Raw genomic sequence first — 23,369 nt, forward strand, 5'->3', positions numbered from 1 at the left:
GACCAAGAATTCAACCAATGGGTAAAAGAGGAATCAGAAGAGAAATTTAAAAAAAAAAATACCTTGAAACAAGTTAAAATGAAAACATAGCATACCAAAATTTATGGGATATAGCAAAAAGACTCTTAAGAGGGAAGTTTATAATGATAAATTCCTATATTAAAAAAAAGGTTCAAATAAAATGCCTAAAATAAAGGTTCAAATAAAATACCTCAAAAACTGGAAAAATAAGAACAAACTAGGGGAATTCCAGTCGTGGTGCAATGGAAAGGAATCTGACTGGGAACCATGAGGTTGCAGTTTGATCCCTGGCCTCACTCAGTGGGTTAAGGATCCGGTGTTGCCGTGAGCTGTGGTGTAGGTAGCCAACGTGGCTCGGATCCTGCATTGCTATGGCTGTGACCTAGGCAGGCAGTTGTAGCTCCAATTGGACACCTAGCCTGGCAACCTCCACATGCTACAAAGAGTGCAGCCCTAAAAAGGAGAAAAAAAAAAAAACAAACTAGGCCCAAAGTTATGAGAAGAAAAGACATAACAATCAGGGCAGAAACTAGTGAAATAAACCAAAAACAATGGAAGAGATCATCAACAGAAAGAAGTGTGTTTTTTAAAATATATAAAATTGGTAAACCTTCATCTATACTAAATAAGGAAAAAAGAGGGAGAACTCTTGAGTAAATAAAATCAGAAATGAAAGGGGTCATATTACAACTGATATCACAGGTACAGAAAGAATCAAAGGGACAATTATGAAAAACTGTGTGCCAAAAATTAGATAACCTAGAAGAAATGCATACATTTCTAGAAACATATAACGTATAGAATTGTGAAGAAATAGAAAATATGAACAGACCAATAATAAGTAAGAAAACTGAATCAGTAAACAAAAACTCTCAATGAAACAAAAGCTCATGACTTGATCACATTACTGAATTTCACCAAAAGAACTAATACCAATCATTTGGAAACTTTTCCCAAAAACTGAAGAGAGGGAACCCTTACAAACTAATTTATGAGGACAGATTTACCTTAAAATTGTGGTCAGAAAAGTCACTAAAAGAAAAGACAGTGCCCAGCACCGCCCACCCCCTGGAAGAGCTTGGCGGCCCGGAAGCATTGGGGCAAGCCCTGCCTGGCTACAGTAAGTCTGCCACCATTGCGGCATGGACCTGCTAGTCCTGCCCACCCTTGGGAAGTCCTCCTTTGCTTCAGAGTGACCCTGCTAGCCCCGCCCACACTCAGGAAATGCCCTGCTGCCTCAAAGGCCAGCCAACACCGCCAGCCCTCAGGAAACACTCCACAGCAGTTCCAGGGCAAACCCTGCCTAGCCACGGGGAGTGCACCTTCACCACGAAAAAGAAAATAACAAGCAAGATGAAGAAGCTGAGAAACCATACCCAGTTAAACCAACAGGAGAACTCACCTAAAGCAGTCAACAATGAAACAGACCTCTGCAGTCTGACAGACTTGGAGTTCAAAAGGGAGATAGTGAAAATACTGAAGGAATTAAGAGAAGATATGAACACTAATGCAGACTCCCTCAGAAAGGAAATATAAAATATGAGGAGCCAAGAAAAATTAGAAAATTCATTTGCAGAGATAAAAACTGAGCTAAGGGCAGTAAAACCAGAATGAATAATGCAGAATGATTTAGTGATGTGGAAGATAGAATAATGGAAATCACCCAAACAAGACAGCAGAGAGAAAACCAAATGAAAAACCATGAAAGCAATATAAGAGACCTATGGGATAAAATAAAGAGGGTCAATATATGCATAATAGGAATTCCAGAAGGAGAAGAAAAAGATAAGGGGATTTAAAATATATTTGAAGAAATTATCCCTGGAAACTTCTCAAATCTAAATGATACTTATTTCAAGATACAGGAAACACAGTGGGCCCCAAATACATTGAACCCAAATAGACCCACACCAAGACACATTATAATAAAAATGGCAAAAGTTAATGATAAAGAGAGGATCCTAAAGGCAGCAAAAGAAAAGCAAAGTGTCACTTATAAGGGAACCCCCATAAGGTTATCAGCTGATTTCTCTGCAGAAACTCTACAGGCAAGGAGGGAATGGCAAGAGATAGTTAAAGCACTGAAAGGAAAAAAATATGCAACCTAGAATACTCTATCCAACAAGAATATCATTTAAAATAGAAGGGGAAATAAAAATTTCTTCCAACAAACAAAAGCTAAAAGAATACAACAATACAAAACCCATTCTCTAAATCAAAAAAAAAAAAGAGGAAGAACTAGGATGGAGGAAACCACAATCACAGCAGTCACTCAAATAAGCCAGCATACAGATCTAATCATGAAGATATTTAAAACAAAATAAAATTAAAAAGAAAAAAGGAGACATCAAAATCATAAAATGTGGGCAAGGGAAGTAAGGAAATATATAGATTCTTTTTTAAATTTTTTTTTATTTTATTATGGTAATGAAGTGTTTGAACCTACAGGACTATCAGGCTAAAACACACAATTATAGGAAGCGGTTAACATACTTAAAAAATAGGGAAAGCACAAATCAAAACCAAACATTACATTCACAAAAAATGAAAAGAAAAATGCTCAAGCAGAAAATAACTGGAGACCATCCAACCATAAAAAGAAAGGAAGAATGGAGAATCAGAATCAACTGGAAAATGAGGTTTAAAATGGCAATAAATAATCATTTATCAATTATCACCTTAAATGTCAATGGACTGAATGCTCCAATCAAAAGACAGAGTGTCAGACTGGATAAAAAAGCAAGAGCCTACAATATGCTGTCTATAAGAGACTCATCTTAGGGCAAAGGGCACATAAATTGACGGGAAAAGATATGCATGCCAATGGATAAGACAGGAAAACAGGAGTTTTAATACTCATATCAGACAAAATAGACTTTAAAATGAAGGCCATAAAGACAAAGAAGGACACTATTTAATGGTTAAAGGATCCATTCAAGAAGAGGATATTACTATCGTCAACATATATGCCCCAAATATAGGAGCACCCAGATACATACAACAAATACTAACAGACATAAAGGGAGAAGTTGATGGTAATACAATCATAGTAGGAGACTTTAACATCCCACTCACATCAATGGACAGATCCTCTAGACAGAAAACCAATAAAGCAGCAGAGACCCTAAAGGAAATAATAGAAAAGTTAAGACTTAATTGACATCTTCAGGACACTATATCCAAAAAAATCAGAATACACATTCTTCTCAAGCGCACATGGAACATTCTCAAGAATTGATCACATATTAGGGCACAAAGCTAACTTAAACAAATTTAGGAGCACAGAAATTATTTCAAGTATCTTCTCTGTCCTCAATGGCATGAAAGTAGAAATCAGCCACAGGAAAAGAAATGAGAAAAAAACCTACTACATGGAGAGTAAACAACATGCTACTAAAAACCAATGGGTCAATGAGGAAATCAAGAAGGAAATTAAAAAATACCTTAAGACAAATGATAATGAAGGCACAACCTCTCAAAATCAGTGGGATACCACAAAAGCAGTGCTCAGAGGGAAATTCATAGCATTATAGGCCTTCCTCAAAAAAGAAGAAAAATCTCAAATTGACAACCCATCACCTAAATGAATTAGAAAAAGAAGAACAACAACAAAAAAACCCTAACGTCAGCAGAAGGAAAGAAATAATAAAGATCAAAGAGAAAATTAATAAAATAGAGATTCAAAAAACAACAGAGAAGATTAATAAAACCAAGAACTGGTTCTGTGAAAAGGTAAACAACATTGACAAACCTCTGGCTAGACTCACTAAGAAGAGGAAAGAAAGAACCCAAATAAACAAAATTAGAAATGAAACAGGAGAAATCACAATGGATACTGCAGAAATACAAAAAACCATAAGAGAATACTATGAACAATTATATGCCAACAAATTTGACAAACTGGAAGAAATGGACAACTTTCTAGATACTTACAGCCTTCCAAAACTGAATCAAGAAGAAATAGACCAAATGAACAGACTGATCACTAGAAATGAAATTGAATATGTCATAAAAACACTCCCTACAAATAAAAGTCCAGGACCAGATGGCTTCACACGCAAATTCTACCAAACATACAGAGGAACTGGTGCCTGTCCTCCTTAAACTTTTTCAAAAGGCTGAAGAAGAACAAACACTCCCAAAGACATTCTATGATACCACTGTCACTCTAATTCCAAAACCAGACAAAGATACAACCAAAAAAGAAAACTATGGGCCACTATCGTTGATGAATACAGATGCAAAAATTCTCAACAAAATTCTAGCCAACCGAATCCAACAACGGATCAAAAAGATCGTACACCATGACCAGGTAGGATTCATCCCAGGTGCACAAGGATGGTTCAACATATGCAAATAAATCAATGTCATACACCACATTAACAAAAGTCAAAAACCATATGATCATCTCAATACGTCAGAGAAAGCATTTGACAAAGTCCAACATCCATTCATGATCAAGACTCTCGCCAAAGTGGGTACAGAGGGAACATTTCTGACCATAATCAAAGCCATTTATGACAAACCCACAGCAAATATAATCCTCAAGGGGGAAAAACTGAAAGCCTTCTCCCTCAAATCTGGAACAAGACAGGGATGCCCACTCTCACCACTGCTATTCAACATAGTTTTGGAAGTCCTAGCCACAGCAATTAGGCAAACAAAAGAAATAAAAGGCATCCATATAGGAAGAGAAGAGATCAAACTGTCACTGTATGCAGACAACATGATACTATACTTAGAAACCCCTAAGGAATCAACCCCAAAACTATCTGAACTGATTAACAAATTCAGCAAAGTAGCAGGATATAAGAGTAACATTCAAAAATCAGTTACATTTCTGTATACTAACAGTGAAATAATAGAAAAGGATACAGAAATATAATACCTTTTAAAATTGCACCCAAAAAAATCAAATACCTGGGAATATACCTGATCAAGGAGGTAAAGGTCTTATATGCTGAGAACCATAAAGCATTAATCAAGGAAATTAAAGAAGATGTAAAGAAATGGAAAGATATTCCATACTCCTGGGTTGGAAAAAATAATATTGTAAAAATAGCCATACTACCCAAAGCAATCTACAGATTCAATTCAATCCCTATGAAATGACCCATGACATTTTTCACAGAACTAGAACAAACAACCCAAAAATTTAGATGGAAACACAAAAGACCCAGAATTGCTGAAGCAATCCTGAGAAACAAAAACCAAGCAGGAGGCATAACTCTCCCAGACTTCAGGCAATATTTCAAATCCGCAGTCATCAAAAGAGTGTGGTACTGGTACCAAAACAGACATACAGACCAATGGAACAGAATAGAGAACCCAAAAATAAACTCTGATACCTATAGTCAATTAATCTTTGACAAAGGAGGCAAGAGCATAAAATGGGAAAAAGAAAGTCTATTTAGCAAGTATTGCTGGGAAAACTGGACAGCTGCATACATATCAATGAAACCAGAACACACTCTCACACCATGCACAAAAATAAACTCAAAATGGCTGAAAGACTTAAATATAAGACAAGACACCATCAAACTCCTAGAAGAGAACATAGGCAAAACATTCTCTGACATCAACCTTATGAATATTTTCTCAGGTCAGTCTCCCAAGGCAACAAAAATAAGAACAAAAATAAACCAATGGGACCTAATCAAACTGAAAAGCTTTTGCACAGCAAAGGAAACCCAAAAGAAAATAAAAACACAACTTACAGAACAGGAGAAAATGGTTTCAAACGATGCAACAGACAAGGGCTTAATCTCTAGAATATACAAGCAACTTACACAACTCAACAGCAAAAAAGCCAACAACCCAACTGAAAGATGGGCAAAGGATCTGAATAGATAGTTCTCCAAGGAAGATGTACAGATAGCTAACAAGCACATGAAAAAATGCTCAGTATCACTGATTATTAGAGAAAGGCAAATCAAAACTACCACAAGATACCACCTCACACCAGTCAGAATGGCCATCATTAATAAGTCCACAAATAACAAGTGCTAGAGAGGGTGTGGAGAAAAGGGAACCTCCTGCACTGTTGGTGGGAATGTAAGATGGTACAGCCACTATGGAGAACAGCATGGAGGTGCCTTAGAAATCTATACATAGAAGTACCATATGACTCAGCAATTCCACTCTTGGGCATATATTCAGACAAAACTTTCCTTGAAAAAGACACAAGCAGCCGCATGTTCATTGCAGCTCTATTCACAATAGCCAAGACATGGAAACAACCCAAATGTCCAATGACAGACGATTGGATTAGGAATGTGGTATATATACACAATGGAATACTACTCAGCCATAAAAAAGAATGACATAATGCCATTTGCAGCAATATGGATGGAACTAGAGACTCTCATCCTGAGTGAAATAAGTTAGAAAGAGAAAGACAAATACCATATGATATCACTTATATCTGGAATCTAATATATGGCACAAATGAACCTTTCCACAGAAAATAAAATCATGGACTTGGATAACAGACTTGTGGCTGCCTGGGAGGAGAGGGAATGAGTGGGAGGGATAGGGAGCTTGGGGTTAACAGATGTACACTATTGCTCTTGGAATGGATTTATAATGAGATCCTGTTGTGTAGCATTGAGAACTCTGTCTAGATGCTTACATCGCAACACAACAATGGGAGGAAAAATTAGGTATACATGTATGTGTAACTTGGTCCCCATGCTGTATGGTGGAAAAAAATAAATTAAAAAAAAAAAAGAAAAGACAACCACAGGCCAGTATCTCTGACGAACACAGATGTAAAAATCTTCAACAAAATCCTAGCGATCAGAACTCAATGGAACTTTAAAAGGATCATCATGATCAAGTAGCATTTATCCTTGGGATGCTAATATTGTTCAAACTATACAAATCGATAAATGCAATACACTACTTAAACAGAATTAAGGATAAAAACCATATGAGCATCCCAATGGAAGCAAAAAAGCATTTGACATAACTCAACAGTCATTTATGATAAAAACTCTCCACAAGGTGGGTATAAGAGGGAACGTACTTCAGCATAATAAAGGTCACATATAATGAGCCCACAGCTAACATCAGTACTCAGTGGTGAAAAGCTGAAAGCCTTTCCTCTAAGATCAGGACCAAAACAAGTGTACCCACTCTTACCACTTCATTCCACATAATACTGGACATTTGATTAGAGAATTTAGGTAAGAAAAAGAAGTAAGAAATAGGCAAACCAAAAGGGAATAATTAAAATTTTCTGTTGGCAGATGACATGGTCTTACACAGAAAATCCTTAAAACTCCATCAAAAAACATATAATTAAATGACTTCAGTAAACTTTCAGGATACAAAATGAGTATATAAAAAGTTGTCTATTTGCAACAAGATAAATTAATCTAGAGGACATTGTGCCAAGTGAAATAAGCCAAAGACAAGTACTGTATGATTTCACTTATATGTGGAATCTAAAGGGAAAAATAGCAGAATTCACAGAAACAGAGAGTAGAATGGTGGTTACCAGGGGCTGAGGGGTGGTGGAAATGGAGGAGATAGTGGTCAGATAGTGGTCAGTAATAAGATGAATAAGTTCTGAGGATCCAATGTACAATATGGCAACTCCAGTTAATAATATTGTATGGCTTACTTGAAATTTACCAAGATGCGAGCCCTTAAGCAGAGTCACCACAAAAGAAAAAAATAACTATGTGAGGTTATTGATTGTAATAATTATTTCACAAAGTGTATGTATATCAAATTATCACATTTCATGCTTTTAAATATATAATTTTGTCAATTCTATCTAGATAAAGCTGAAAAAAATTTTAAAAATAATAGAAGGTAAAGGTAACAAAATTATGTCTGAGAAATTTCCATACAGAAAACTAACACAGGTTATTAAATTGAGAAGTCCCACTCAGTGCTAAACTGGATATATTATAGACACAGAAACATATACACTCCTAGGCAGAGAATTGTGAGATTTCACAACTCTGAAATAGAAAATTCTAAAGTTCCCAGAGATAAAAAACAAATTATCTACAAAGAAATGATTTCCATATGCCATCAGGTGTCTTATCAAGCAAAACTAAATGAAAGATGGAAGAGTTTAGAGATTTAATGTACAACATGACTATAATTAATAATAATAATTAAGGATATTGTATTAGATACTGGAAATTTGCTATGACAGTATATTTCAGGTGTTCTCATCACAAATGCAAAAAGGGTAACTGAGAGACATGAATAAGCTTGACTGAGGTAATCATTTCACTCTGTATATCAAATCATCATAACGTACACTTTACGTATAATATTTAAATATAATATTTATGTACTTTATGTATGTATAATACTTTATGTAATATTTTATGTACACTTAATGCATTATAATTTTAAAACTAAATTATAAAAATAAAAAATATCTTTCAATTAATGAGAAAAAAATCACCTTGGATTTATAATATGATTCTTTGAGAAAATCTTTGTTTGAATGGGTTGAACAGAAAAGTGAGTTCATGGAAACAGGAATGTTTATTTAAATAAACAGATTTTCTATAAAGAATGGAAAGGGGGAGTTCCCATCGTGGCTCAGTGGTTAACAAATCCAACTAGGAACCATGAGGTTGCGGGTTTGATCCCTGGCCTTGCTCAGTGGGTTAAGGATCCGGCATTGCCTGAGCTGTGGTGTAAGTCGCAGATGTGGCTCGGATCCTGCGTTGCTGTGGTTGTGGCGTAGGCTGGAGGCTGCAGCTCCGAATCAACTCCTATCCTGGGAACCTCCATATGCCACAGGAGCAGCTCTAGAAAAGGCAAAAAGACAAAAAAAAAAAAATGAAGAAGAACAGAAGGGCAGAGTTGGGATACATGGCTCTATTTTATCTTGTGTTTGCTTCTTTTCCAAGGTGAATAACATTATACAAGGTTCATATGCTATTAAAATAGAGATAAACAACAATGATTCATGGGAAGGGGAAAAAATTGTTGGTGCAAAGCCCCTGAGTGTATAAGAGAACAGTATCCACTTGGCAAATGCATGGGTGATGAGCACTCCTACACAGGAGTATCTTCCATCATAATATTGTAACAGAGGAGAAGACATAACATGTGAAGACAGGTGCAAATAAGCTGGTAAAAGAAATAGGTAACTTTCATGTTGTCTATGAATTATTGGGGAGGTTATTAGCTTAAAATGAGGGTGATGGGTATCAGGATTGAGGAGAGTGAGAAGATAGTAAACAGTTGTCAGAAAAACTGAATTATCTAGAAATTTCTTGGTAGTGTTAAATGTCATCTGAGATTGATAGCTATAAAATTTAGGATCTATTCAGTAAATATATTCCAGTAGTAAGGAAGTTTAAATATGAGGGCCTCTAAACTGACCCCAAACCCTTGTAAGGCCCCTGAGTGCCCCTAACAGTGTTTTCACATGGTTATATGTTTATATAAAGTTTGCAAAAGTGAGATATTTTAACCACAATTTATGTCAAGTGACATTCAAACAGTTGTGGGCATTCTGTATTCATTTTATGTTCTTTTTCTTCAGAAAGAGATCTCACATTCTATAACTTTTAGGGTCCACCAAACCAGGATCCCTCTATGATGAGATTAACTACCATAGTCATGTTGACTTTAGCCACAATCACCTGCTAGGATCCTGGTTGAGTTCAGTGATAGGGCTTTTCAAATCATGTAAACAAGGCTTTGAAAATTACTTAAATGAATGCTTATTTCAATCAAATACAAGTAGGTTCTGTAAAAAAGGAAGGAAGGACAAGAAGGTGGAGTACACTGATGTAGTAGGGATGATAGACTGGTCATCTTAAACCGTCAAATAATTGTTGGAATGACAATACTAGGACAGTAAGTAAGCTGGAAAGAGAGGTGTTGATTGTCAGGGAGTAGATTCTTAAAACAGAGCTCTGCAGGTTAACTTCAACACTGCAAGTGACAAGATGTAGGGTAAAGTTGTAAAAAAGGGTAGCTGGTGTGGGGCAGAAGACAAGATTGTAGGAACATGGAGGTCTAAGAACTAAGAATCCAAGTTCTTGCATGTACTGAATAGAGACCAAATTCAGATTTTGACTGCTTCAGAAGAGAAAGAGAACAGAAATAGGAAGGGTGATAATTTGCAGTATTTTAATTCCTTTAACGAAAATCTAAAGTAGGCTAACACATTGCTGAGTGTTAGTTTTGAATGGTGTATAAATCATTTTCTCTTTCAATGTCTGAAAAATAAAAACGCAAAAGCAAAATAGTTTCAGAACTTTCATGAAAAATTTTGCTGTTAATTGCTGAAAAAATCATATTTGATATCTATACTCCTCTGAAATAACTCAAATTAATAGGCCAATAAGATACAGCTAAATGAGTATGAAAAACACAGTACATTGTGGATGCATTCTAAGTATTCCAGGCTATTTAATAATTACAATAATATTCTAATTGCTGTCTCTACAAATAAGTCACTGTCCTGTTAACTCTTGATAAACACACATTTCATTAAATTTACCAGTACGTCTTTATGGTGTTCAATAGTTTTTTTTGCTCATTTCCTTCAATTATCAATCCATCTTTAGATCACTGCAGTTACAATGGCATTGTCTTGCTTGAGGTACAGTAGAGTATTAGAAGTAGATATTCGGAATATTTTTAAAAGCTTGAATGTAAGAAAATGGCTATATAGAAATTCATACCACACAGTTAACTTCAGCAAATGAAATCCAAAGTAATCAATTTCAAATCATCTTAAAGAAGTTCATCTTCCTTGACGCAGGTTGCTGAAGCCTGTCTATCATGTGAATAAGCAATCAAGTGAAATTATTTGCTCAAGTCAAATGTGCCAAATGTAAAAGGTCCATTGCAAATGGCTGCTGGCTTCTTTGAAAGACAAAAGTATTAAATTATACACTGCTTCTACAAGGTAAGTAACCATATATCATCATCATCACCAAAAGATCTTGCAAATTATCTGTTATGCACAGAGTACTGAGAAAAGTTTAAGTTGTAAAGTATCTATCTTTTAAGCCTGCATTTTAAAAATGAATTATATATGAACAATAGATCATATACTGAATTAATTACAAAATTTGTTAAAATAGTGTAACAGTTGGGAATGACGACAAATGATGAGATGGTACCCTAGTGTATACAATAGTCCAAACTGGGCAAGATTTCATGGGGGTATTTACTAGATGTATGAGGGTGAGCAACTTGCTTTAAGAAATTTTTTAATTATTATTTTTGGACATAAGGGAAAAAAAGAAGCTGGGACTAAGGGGTAATGTGATCCAGGTAAATGGTAGAATAAAAAAAGAAAAATTCAAGGAGAGTGTAAGAACCACAGAGATCTTTTGAGAAAAGCAATGGCCAGAGCTAAACATAGAGATGGAGAATTGAATAAAGTAATAGCTTTTGACATTTTTTGAAGTAGTTAGTACATATGTCCACAGTCTGCTATAACACGTCAGAAAGAGGAACCAACACTTGCCAATGGAGGAGGAGAGGCAACATTTCTAAGCAGAAAGAACATAAATTTTGGAGTCAGAGAGACCTACATTCAAATCCTGATTGCTCCTCATATAACTGGCTGGGGGGGGTCACCCACAATTTCCTCATCTAAAATTTGCTTAATGATACCTACCACCAAGGTGTTATAAAGTTTAAATTTAAATAAACTGAGAATAATATATACACTGTGCTTGCACACATTGAATAACTCACAAAAGTGATTTAATAGTGTTTCTAAATTAAAAATTCTGTAATGCATGGATCTTCATTGCAAGGCTATCTGGTTTCACGAGATGAAAGACAATGAGAGAAAAAACAAAGATATAAAAAAAGATAAATAACCACTAATATTGCTTTGCAGCTGAAAGAGATACCACAGACAGATGTGATATCAGACCATGTGGCAGAAAGAATAGGAACACAGAGATACTGAAGCAAAAAGAAAAAAAAAATAAGGATAGCAAATGTTTATATTCAGCTCTCATTTGCTCATTATGGCATTTATCTAACACCTGTCAAGAAAAACAGACACACAATGCCTGCAAGCAAGGAGTTCAGCTGAGAGGAAACAAATAAGGAAACAAACAGTAACCATAGGTAGTGAGAGAAGTGCTAAGAGAGAAGTGTATGGAACTGAGAACTTACTTAAATGGATACTTGTTGAGTGCGGATTACATGTCAAGTGCTATGTTAAATGACTGGGGTACAAAGATGAATTAAAACAAAGGTTCCCAGTTTCTACTCCCATGAAGGAACAAAAGACATGAAAAACAGATTCCCCCGCAATCCTAAGTACAATAACAGAAGTAGCACTTAATATCACCTTAGTTTGTGGAGAGGGGAAAATAAGTTGTCACCTGGAGAAGCATCTGGGAAGAGTTAATGTCTGAGCTACTGTACGAATGATCAGTTAATCCTATTTTAAAAACCAAACCAAAAGAAGGAGAGGGAAAAGAAGAAGAGAAAGAAGAAGAAGAAAAGGAGGAAAAAAGAGGGGGGAATTTCAATCAGAAGAATATCAGAGACAAAGATTAAAGTTTAAAATGATATGAGTTTGGGTACATAAGCATTGTAATAGGCTAGAACATAAAAATCATGAAAAGGAGTGGTAAAAAAATGTCAAAAGTTATGAAGATGACAGATTATTGTTTCTAACCAATCAATCTGGAAGCTTTATCCAACAGCTGGTAGAGAGCTTCTGAAAAATCTTTAAAGCTCTGAATGTAAATAACAATTCATCCTTTGTGGATAATTTGTGGCAGTGCTGCTCTCTATGCTGGATATGAGGTCTCACACCTGGAGCAAGGTAAAACAGTTAGAAGCCTGTTTTAATATTCAAATTAAGAGACAATTGGGATCTGGTTCATTTCATTGGTAACTGAAACAGACAGAAAGGAAAGCATCTATTGGAAAAATATCTAAAAGATAGACTTAATAGACGTTGGTGAAATGTTGGCTGTAAGAGGGTAGAAAGGGATACAGGATGATGTCCAAAACAGCTAGTTGATGAATATTGGTGTCAAGATGTGATGTTGGGGAAGAGGGTAGATATTCAAAGTGATACCATCAGGAGAAATAAAGGATGTGGCTAGAGACTAAAAGTTAATTAAAAATATGATACATGTTAAAATAATGAGAGTAGGTAAAATTCCTGGGGTAGATCAAGGATTTGCATGGTCTGTGATTAGAACCCCAAGCTAATCTATCCAGGGACACCCAGGGACAGGCAGAGAAAAATCAGCCATCCTAGGGATCCTAGAAAGAACAACTTCAGAAAGTTAAAGGAAGAATCAAGAGTGGCATTTTGAACATCAAAAGAAGATATCTTCGGAGAGGGCATAGACACAAATGCCTAGGACACACAAAGGAAAAAAAAAAGGTCAAACGACAAGACTGAAAAAATGCCAGTGGCTGCAGGAAGGGAGGTTCTTTTTTTGAACTTAAAGTGAGATAAATTTTGGTAGCATGGGAGTTTCAGAAAGCCACATGACTGTGTGTCATAAAGTGTATGATAGTCAAGCAAATGTTGTTAATGATCTAGCACACATTGCAAATTATGATAAAATTTTAATGAGGATAAGGGAAATACTGTATGATGAATAAAGATATTATTAAGATGAAGGCAAGGCTTTCATTTTGGGCTGAAAGAGGGTTAACAATAGACAGGCTGAAGGAAAAAAGTAATGAACAAAGGTGTCAAGAACAGAAGTAGTAAGAATAAAACCATGTCCTGAAGAGGACAAAAAGGGTTAAGATCAAGAATGCAGATAGACTTGTTCACTTTGAACAGGTAAACATCATTTACCTATAGAATTTAAAGAGACAAGAAAGTTATTTGCAGATACTTTCACTATAGCATATGTTTGTTTAACAAAACATTTCATGTCTTCAGTTTTTCCTTCCAATATGACTAAGCTATAGTATAAATAAAACTAAAGTTTTCTTCCTCAATTTATCTTGCTTTGGATTTACTGTGATGCATGAATTTAAAGATTAACACTGTAAAGAATTTTGGAGAGTTACCTGCCATTATCATTTTGAGCACTGCTTTCCCAATTTTGCCTTTATTTCTTATTCTGCTTTCTATAATTTTTAAAACTTCTTGTGTATTTTTAAATCTTTTTTTCTCTCTGTGCTGCATTTTCAGTTCCTTGTTATATTTTCAAGTACACTAATTTTCCCCCAGTTGTATTGGCTATTTAATTAATAAAAACTTCAATCAAAATGAATCTAGCTTCATTTTTTACAAATGAGTCTAGCTTACATATTTTAGTTCTTTTCCAAATCTGCCTAAACTGTTTTGATAGTGTCCTATTTTTTTCCCCTTTGGTTCACTTTAACCATTTTCAACTTATTTAGGTAGATTTAACATAATCCTATTATTTGAAATTATTAGGAGTTTAAATATACCACTGGTTATTTCTGACAACTTTCATTAATGCTGGATTTTATTTCTTATTGTTTTATAATTTTGTGAGCTTGTCTTTTTTTTTTTTTTGTCTTTTCTTAGGGCCACACCTGCGGCATATGGAAGTTCCCAGGCATGGGGCTGAATAGGAGCTACATTTGTCAGCCTACACTACAGCCAGAGAAACACCAGATCCAAGTCACGTCTGTGACTTATACCACAGCTCACAGCAATGCTGGATCCTTAACCCATATGAGTAAGGTCAGATACTGAACCCGTGTTCATGGATTACTAACCAGGTTCATTACCTCTGAGTCACAACAGGAACTCCTGTGAGCTCATCTTTAAAAGCCTGACTTTATCTGAGAGAATCTTGTGTGGCCTCAGTCTATTCCTCTAGAGAATATTTATCAAAGTAGGACCACTTTTTTGAAATAGGAAGAACATTCTTTGACATAAATCTCTGAAAGATATTTTTTTAGATCCACCTCCTAGAGTAATGAAAATTAAAAACAAAATAAAATGAGGTCTAATTAAACTTACAAGCTTTTGCACAGCAAAGGAAATCATAAACAAAACAAAAAGATGACCCACAGAATGGGAGAAAATATTTTCAAATTAAGTGACTGAGTATTGGGGAAATAAAAAAAATAAAATTAAAAAAATAAATAAAAATAAAATCTAAAATATATATATTATGTATATATAATATATATATATATCTCCTACAACTCATGCAGCTCAATACCAAACAACTTAGTTTAAAAAATGGCCAGAAGATCTAAATAGACATTTATCCAAAGATGACATACAGATGGCCCCAAAACACATGAAAAAATGCTTAACATCGCTAATCATTAGAGAAATGCAAATCAAAACTACAATGATGTATCACCTCATACCAGTCAGAATGGCCATCATCAAAAAATATATAAGCAATAAATACTGGAGAAGGTGTGGAGAAAAGGGAACCCTCCTACAGTGTTGGCGGGAATGCAAATTGGTGCAACCAACATGAAGAACAGTATGGAGGCTCCTTAAAAAAACTAAATACAGAACACCATACGATTCAGCAATCTCAATCCTGAACATATATCCAGAGAAAACCAAAATTTGAAAAGATACATGCACCCCATTGTTCACTGCAGCCCTATTTACAATACTCAAGATATGGCAGCAACCAAAATGTCCGTCAACAGAAGACTGGATAAAGAAGATGTAGTACATATACACAATGGAATATTGGACATAAAAAAAGAATGAAATAATGCCATTTGCAGCAACATGGAGAGACCTAGAAATTATCATACTAAGTGAAGTAAGTCAAAGACAAATATCACAAGATCACTAACATGTGGACTATAATAAAAAATGATACAAAAGAACTCACAAAACAGAAACAGACTCAAAGATTTTGAAACCAAAATCATTGCCACCAAAGAGGAAACGTGGGGCAGGAGGGATAAACTGAGGAGGTTGGGATTGACATGTACACACTACTATATATAAAATAGGTATAACAAGGACCCTACTGTATAGTGGAGGGAAATCTACTCAATACTGTATAATAACCTATACAGGAAAAGAATCTGAAAAAGAATGGATATATGTATATGTATAACTGATTTATTTGCTGTGCACTTGAAACTAACACAACATTCTAAGTCAACTATACTCTAATAAAATTTATTTTTAAAAATTTCTTGGTTAGGGTCTTGCAAGGCCACACAGATAGAGTAATTAAGAATATCATACCAGTGGGAAAGGAGCTAAGCTGGGAGTGTTCTCACTTGTTTTTCCTTCACCCAGGTCGCAGGCTTAGACAGACAATTATTTGTCTCTGCCTTTGCCTGCAGGTGTATTTTTTCTGCTCTACCCATTCAAATTCCCTCACTTTATCCAGCTTCCTCACTTGCATTGATCATAGCCCCTGGTCTATGTTTGAAGAGTCTAAAACTTAACTCCCCTGTTTATGGAGCTCTGCAAGGCCTCTCCTCCATCCCTCCAACTATATTTTCAGAACACCCAAATATCAGCTGGAAATTTAGTTCAGTCACTTTCTTTGCTTTGGCCCCTGGGGATTTCCTTGGCTTCCCCATGAGCACAACGTGGCATTTAAAGGATGTATGTTCTATTTATACACCATTTATACCTGTTTTGTGGCAAAAGACCTTTCACATTCTCTCCTATCAACATTACAGGAAATGAAAATTCTCATTGCTTTTCTACCTACATTCTCTTTTTAGACATCTCATCCTGACCCATTATTTATTTTATCACTCAAAATGTGTCCAGTATCTTCCTCATCTCTAAAGACCTATGTATCTAATTTTTACTTCTCATTTAAGATGGCTCAAAGACACACTTATATCTTCACCAAAATCCCTCTCATCCCTTTTTTAAGCCCTTGTTATCTCAGCAAGTAGCCTGACCATTTTTCTTTTCCTCACATCTTATATCCCATCTATCAAAAGATCCCATCGGCACTCCTTTCAAATTATATCTGAATATAAGCTGTTTATTACCATTTCTAATGCAAAACATTTGATCTATATCATTATTATTATAATTTTATTATAACTTTTCTGAATTACCAAAAAAATCTGTCTCTATCTACTCCAAAGTCTATCCTTCACTAAGTTGCCCAACAGATCATTCTACAATGTTGGAGGCTTTAAATGGATTAAATACTTTCATCCACATGCCTTTACCATAGCCCACTTAACGGGCTTACAGTATCTGAGCCATGACTACCTCGCTAACATTTGTCTCTCTGAACTACCTTGCTCACACGCAATTTCCCAGAAACACCAGCCTCCATTCTGTTCCAGAACACAGAGAATTTTTATCCATCAGAGGGCTTTAGCATGTTCTATTCCACCTGCCTGGCATGTTCTTCCCCAGCCCAGCTCAAAGTTGACATGTCTTCACTCAGGTGTTGACTCAAATAAACCCTGACTCAAATAAATTCTGCTAAGGCAGAGGTTTTAATCCATCCCTAGCCTTGTTACTCTCTACCACATTATTAAATTTTATCTTTCTCATAAGAGTAAGTATTGGTAAGCAAATTTTTAAAATTTTTTTTATTACTCCATATGATTATTGTCTAAGGGAATGTAAATTTAAATAATATCCCCAGCACTTAACACAGCATTTGACACAAAGCAGGCGCTCAGGACACACAGGCACACACACACATAAAAACACACATACACACACAAACATATATTTGCTGTCTAGATCTAAGTTTTCTTTCATTATAAATCTTTATGATAAAGGTAATCAAAAGCATAAGCTCATAATATTAGTCTACTAGTCATAATTATAAAATCACTCTTTGCTTATGGTAAAAATAAAGATATGAAGCTATTTCTGACACTGACCACTAAATGATTTAAAAAAAAACTTTCAATTTTAAATTACTTTCTGTATCTCATATCTGCAACATTTTACAGATAATGTTCTAGATATGAGCAATTTTCTACCAAAAATATTATTCAACCAATATTTAATGCACATCCATCAAAAATGTGTCCGGTACTAGGTTAATCTTTGAAGATTCAAAAATTGGGGTAAGTACGCACAGGTTCTACCTGCTGGCAGTTATAAGGTAGTGGTTGTACAACCATGAAAAAAGTGTGCATTTTATCTTTTTATTTTATGTGTAAAATCCCTAAGGCTATGTTATTTCTAAGAGGAAAATAACAGATCTTCAGAGAAGGCAGAGTTCTCACAGAAAACCACAAAAATAAGTGGGAAAAAAATCATAGATAATCACAGTCATTAATGACTAAAATTAGCTGCAGCTCCAGAACCTCCTGACTTTTTTTATCGTATGTATGAGATGGCTAACAAGTATATTTTTCCATAATAATTATTTGTTTTTCCATAATAATTGTTTCCTTGGGGCCTAATAAAGGCAATTAGTTTCCCTTATATGAATATATTACAACTACAGCACCTATCTTAACGTTGGCATGTAATGTGAATTTGATAAAAGATTAATACATTACTGAATGCATTTTTCATTTGACAATTAACAATTTGTGTAAAATTTAATGTCTGTTTTTAAATGTACATTTTACTGAAGTGGAACCTTTACATAGAAGGGTATGCAAATAAAGGAATATGGCTTAACTACATTTTCACTGTGAATGTACCAGTAACAGCCTCATTCAGATATAAAAATTGAACACTGCCAGCAGAAGTCCCAGGTGCATGCTCTCCTAGTCACTACTACACAGTAGGAGCTGCATTCCTGACTTTCATGACCATCATGAAGTTTTGTTGGCTTTTGAACAGGATCATATAGTACATACTATTACTGTGTCTTCTTTTGCTCAATATTATGATTATGAGATTCATTCAAACTGTTCTATGTAGGTAAAATTTGTTCACTCTCATTGCTTACATTGCTTACATTGCATGAATATATTACATTTTATCTTTCCATTCTATTCTTTATATACATTTATGTCGCAAGACATGTTTCTTTGAAAACTCCATCTTGTCCTTCTTTACTTTATCCCATCTTCTTGTTTTATTTTATCCCATCTTCCTTCTTGGAAAAACAGTCACAGTGCTGGTAAATGACTTAAGCTTAAGAGCAAAGACCTAAAGGCATAAGTGACTTAAGCTTAAGTACTGTTATGTGCCTAGAGGTCAGAGTAAGAGTTTAACCTTTTACCACCTAAGTGGCTTTTTAAATAGTAAAAGAACTTATATAATAGTAAACAAACCCTGTATCATCCACCCATAGCCACTCCTCACTTGATCTCATCTAAAGAGCACAATAAAAGCAGTGTGGTTTCTTGAGGCAGCGCTCTGGGTCCCTGAGACCTTGAGTCCCCCGGCTCCCACCTCTACTTAAGATAAATGTCTCTGTGTCTTGTTTTATGTTAACTATTTTTCCTTAAGTTCCACAGCACCCGTTCTTCAGCCCCATCCTGCTGAGCTGGCCCCGGCACATTTAAATGTTTTTTAGTCAGTGGCTATTAAAATAATGCTTCTATCAACATTCATGTAAGTGAGTTTAATGAACACGTGTACAATTTTCTAGTGGAATGTGTCTAACTCACTAGTATTCACTGCTAAAATATATTCTATAAAATTATACTCCCACCAGCAGTGTGGGTGCATTCTAGCTGCTCCACCTTCCTGGCCATCAGCTAAGGCACTTATAGCCTGCATTTTAGCCATTATTACAAATGTGTAGTGGCATTTCACTGTAGTTTTGGTCTATATTCCCTGAGAAATCAAGCTCCTTTTCATTATCATTGTGCATTTGGATATGCTCACTGGCAATGTGACTGTGCAAGTCTTTTGCCCCTTATTATTGGAAGATTTGTTTTTTAATTTTAATTATTTTCATGTCATTATTTTATACAATTATATTTATGATATTTATATCTATCATTAACTTTAATATTGTTTGATGTATCAATTTATCTCCTCAGATATAGGTATTATATATGTTCTATCAGTCTGTGTTCTGTCCTTTCACTGACTTAATGGTGTTTTTATTCTTCACTTTAAAAAATTATGGTGTTTGTTTTTCTATTTCAAAAAAATACTACGCTCTTCCTGTATTTAGTAATATATTTTCCTTTGTTTCCTGTTAGAGTTTTTTTATTATTTTAAATTTCACATTTAAAATTCCACAAAAATGGACAACTGTATGTGAGGATGGGTAGGAGTAAATATTTATTGTTTTTACATGTCTATTAAAGGTCACTTACTCCTCACTACCCTGCAATGGCACATTTGTCACAAATCAATTGAATGTATTTCTGGACTTTCTATTCAGTTCCACTAGTCTATCTATCTATCCTTGCACCAAGTCATCTTGTGAGTCATCTTACATACTCAACTTTGTTAACATTTTTGGAAAATGTTAAGTTCTCAAGCTTAGTTCAACATTGTTTTGAATATTCTTGCTTCTCTGATTTTTCCTATACATTTTAGAAAGGTTTTTTGAGTTTACTCATACACACACATGCACAGAAACACAGAATATGCTAGAAATTCTTGGTGATTGTGTGAATATCTGCATAATATTGAGTGTTCCAATCCATGGCCAATATATGTCCTCTCTCCTCTATTTATTTGCATCTTCTTTAATTTGTCTCAATAATATTTTTCAGTCTTCTGTGCAGAGTTATTATACCTCTCTTCTGCTAGATTTAGTCCTTGGATTTTATGTTTAAAAACTGTATTATAAGAGGTATCTTTAACATTTTCATTTATAATTAATTGTTTTTAGTATCTTGTGATGTTTCAATTATCAAGTTATTTATACTTTGGCCAGTATAAAGAGTATAAAAATTATATATTTTTTTATATTTGAATATATAACATGGAGCTGTTTACCACCATGAAACATCATTTAAAAACTACTTTGGTTAGTTTCACCTGATAATAATTTCATTAATTATAAAATATTATTACATGAGGAGCTTTGATATAATCACAATAAAAATTTATTTGGTTTGAACCTGACTTTTTCCTATTATTTTCTCCTATTCAAAACTTTGATCTGCCCCTCCACTTACTCATTTAAGAAATCTTTTTCTTACTATAAAGCTACATTAATCAAGACAATGGAGTACTAGCAAAACAATAAACACATAAATCAATGTAGACAGCATCCCAGAATTAGACTCACAGGAATACAATCAATTGATCTTTGACAAAGAGGCAAAGACAATACAGTGGAGCAAAGATCATCTTTTCTACAAATGGTTCCAGACAACTGAACATCTATATGCAAAAAAAAAAAAAAATGAAGATAGACACAGACATTACATACTTCATAAAATTAACTGAGAACAGTAGACCTAAGTGTAAAACACACAACTATAAAACTCCTAGGAGATAGCCATATAGGAAAATGCCTAGATAAGGCAATGACTTTTTAAATATAACACCAAAGGCACAATCCATGCTCTGGGAAAGGTAATGTCCAAGAGAGTGAGAAGACAATCCACAGACTGGGAGAAAATATTTGCAAAAGACTCATGTGATAAAGTGTTACAATACAAAATATACAAATAAATCTGAAAACTCAACAGTAAGAAAACAAACAACCCGATTAAAAAATGGAACAAAGACTTTAACAGACACCTTACCAAACAAGATATATAATGGAAAATAAGCTCATGCAAAGATGCTCCTAATCATGCCATCAGAGAAATGCAAACTAAAACAAGAAGATATCACTACACACCGATTAGAACAGCCAAAATCTTGAACACAGACAACACCAAATATAGGCAAGGATGTTGGTCAAAAGGAACTCTCATGCTTTGTTGGTAAGAATGAAAAATGGTACAACCACTTTGGAAAACATTTTTACAGTTTCTTATGAAAGTAAACATTCTTAATAATTTTGCTCGATATCTTCTCAAGGGACCTGAAAACTCCTGTCCATGCAAAAATATGCACATAGATGTCTACAATGGGCAAAACTTGAAGGTAACCAAGATGCTCTTTAATAGGTGAGTGGATAAATAAACTGTACAACCAGTTATGGAATATGATTCAATGCTAAAAGGAAATGGGCTATCAAGCCAAAAAGACACATGGAGGAACCTTAAGTGCATATTAGTAATTGAAAGAAGCAAATCTTAAAAGGCTATGTAATATATGCTTCCAAATATATGACATTCTGTAAAAGATAAACTATGGAGACAGTAAAAAGACCAAGGGTTGCTATAATTTGGGCAGGGGGCCACAGGATGAATAAACAGAAAACAGGATTTTTAGGTAGTGAAAACACTTTGTATGATACCATTATGGTAGATACATATCACTATACATTTGTCCGACTTCATTGAATGGTACAATACCAAGAGTGAACTCTAAAGTAGAATATGGACTTGTGAGTGACTATGATGTGTCAATCTAGCTTCATCAATTATGCCCAAGGCACAACTGTGATGAGGAATGTTGATAATGAGAGAGGCTGTGCATGTATGGGGCAAGGGATATATGGGACATTTCTGTATCTTTCCTTCAAATTTGTTGTGAACATAATTGCTCTTCTAAAAAATAAAGTCTTAATAAAAAAACATTGTTTTGTATACCTTAAATAAATATACTTTTATGTATTTATATAACACATATGTCAATTATATTTCAATAAAGCTGAAAAATATTTTAAATAAATAATAAAATACATTTTAATAAATTTCAATCTTATTTGGTGTTTTCTTCATAGACGTTTCCTATTTCACATTTATATCTTTTTAGTTGAATTTGGGTTTTTTTTCTAATGAACAAGCTTTTTTTTTCCCTTATATTTTCTAAGTAGATATTTGTAGTTTCCATAATGAATAGGGCTGTTTTTGTTAGTGGATAAAGTCTATTAACTATATTTCTTGATTCTGCTTTATCGGATTATTAAGGAAACCTTATATTACATTGATATATGACCTAGTGTTATAGTTTATCCACAAAAAATTCTACCTCTCAAAAATTCTAATTTCTAATAAGCATATAATGTGATAAACATGAAAATGTTTGCTTGCCAATTTAAAGTACTTCCGCATTTAATTCTAACATTGACCTCCCTAAATATCTTTCCTCAACTCCAGACCCATAAATAAAAGTGATATCTAGACACTTACACTTGAATCATGCCATGCTCAATTCCAAATCAAACATATCAACATCTTCCATTCAACCTTTCTTTTTATCCCCCAAATATTTCTCATTTAATATCTGAGACCACCATCAAACTTTATTCACACTTTTTTTTATTCAGACTTTAACTCATCCAACTACCACTAAAATTATATCTTTAAAAGAGAAATCCGACTACACAACTTCTTTAGTGGATTTCCATAGTCTTCAACAGATTCCAAACCCCTTAAAATGATCTCCTACCTCCCTGCCACATAAAAACGCATAATAAAGGAACTGGATTTAACTGGACAGTCGATGAAAGCTT

General features: G+C 34.5%; 1 protein-coding gene across 1 annotated transcript in view; it reads right to left on the bottom strand.

The window, feature by feature from the left end:
• CCDC178 (coiled-coil domain containing 178) overlaps nt 1–23,369 on the bottom strand; it is a 425,098-nt gene that overhangs the window by 321,269 nt on the left and 80,460 nt on the right. The gene's annotated exons all lie outside the window — the stretch shown is intronic.

Source organism: Phacochoerus africanus, chromosome 8 (genome assembly GCF_016906955.1).
Source record: "Phacochoerus africanus isolate WHEZ1 chromosome 8, ROS_Pafr_v1, whole genome shotgun sequence".
Taxonomy (NCBI): Eukaryota; Metazoa; Chordata; class Mammalia; order Artiodactyla; family Suidae; genus Phacochoerus; species Phacochoerus africanus.